Source organism: Galeopterus variegatus, unplaced genomic scaffold, assembly GCF_000696425.1.
Source record: "Galeopterus variegatus unplaced genomic scaffold, G_variegatus-3.0.2 Scaffold4397, whole genome shotgun sequence".
Lineage (NCBI taxonomy): Eukaryota > Metazoa > Chordata > Mammalia > Dermoptera > Cynocephalidae > Galeopterus > Galeopterus variegatus.
Window position 1 is genome coordinate 1 of NW_007730508.1, and position 1263 is coordinate 1263.

Sequence of the window (1263 nt, forward strand, 5' to 3'; positions counted from 1 at the left end):
GGCCATAATAATCATATACATTGTATATTGACAAAATAAAAATTTAATGAAAAAAATAAATTAATTAATTAATTAAAATAAATAAATAAAAATAAAAAAGACAAAATATAAACGCTGGCAAGGATATGTAGAAAAGGGAACCCTTGTACACTGTTGGCGGGAATGTAAATTGAAACAGCCATTATGGAAAACAGTGTGAAGATTCCCATAAAAACTAAAAACGGGACTACTATATAATCCAGCAATTCCACTACTGGGTATATATCCAAAGGAAATGAAATCAGTGTGTCAAAAAGACATCTGCACTCCCATGTTCGTGGCAGCATTATTCACGGTAGCCAAGATATGGAAACAGCCTAAGTGTCTGCTGATAGATGAACAGATAAAGAAAATGTGGTATATTATACAATGAAATATTATTTGGCCATTAAAAAAGAAGAAAATCCTGCCATTTGCAACAACATGGATAAACCTGTAGTACATAAATCTTAAGAGAAATAAGGCAGTCACAGAAAGACAAATACTTCATGACCTATATGAAGAATCTAAAAAAGTCGAACTCACAGAAGCAGAGAGTAAAATGGTGGTTGCCAGGGGCTAGCAAACAGCAGAGTTTACCACTCAAAGTATCTGAGGCTGAGTAATTTATAAAGAGCAGGAAGTTTATTTCTCATAGTTCTGGAGGCTGGGAAGTCCAAGATCAAGGCTGGTGAGGGCCTGGTCTCTCTGCTTCCACAATGGTGCCTGGATGCTCCATCCTCCGGAGGCGAGGAACACTGTCCTCAGAAGGGACAGAAGGGATGGAAGAGGTAAAAAGGGGCACACTCTCTCTGTTAAACCATTTTATAAGGGCACCTAATCCCTTTCATGAGGCAGAGCCCTCCATGACCCAATTACCTCTTAAAGACCACACCTCTTAAAAGGATTAGAGGTGTGGCCTCTTGGATTAAATTTCAACATGAATTTTGGAGGAAACAAAAACATCCAAATCATAGCAGTGACTACAGTTAACAATACTTTATTGCATACTAGAAATTTGCTGAGAGTAGATATTAAGTGTTCTCACCACAATGGTTAAAAATAAAAGAAGGCAATTATGTGAGGTGATTAATTGATTGGGGTAATCATTTCACAATATACACATATATCAAGTCTTCATGTTGTACACCTTAAATATATACTAATTTTATTTGTATAAATAAAAAAAAGCTTCATAAAGCTGTCAATACTTTTTTTAGACAGGGATAGGTGAGGTAAAGGATA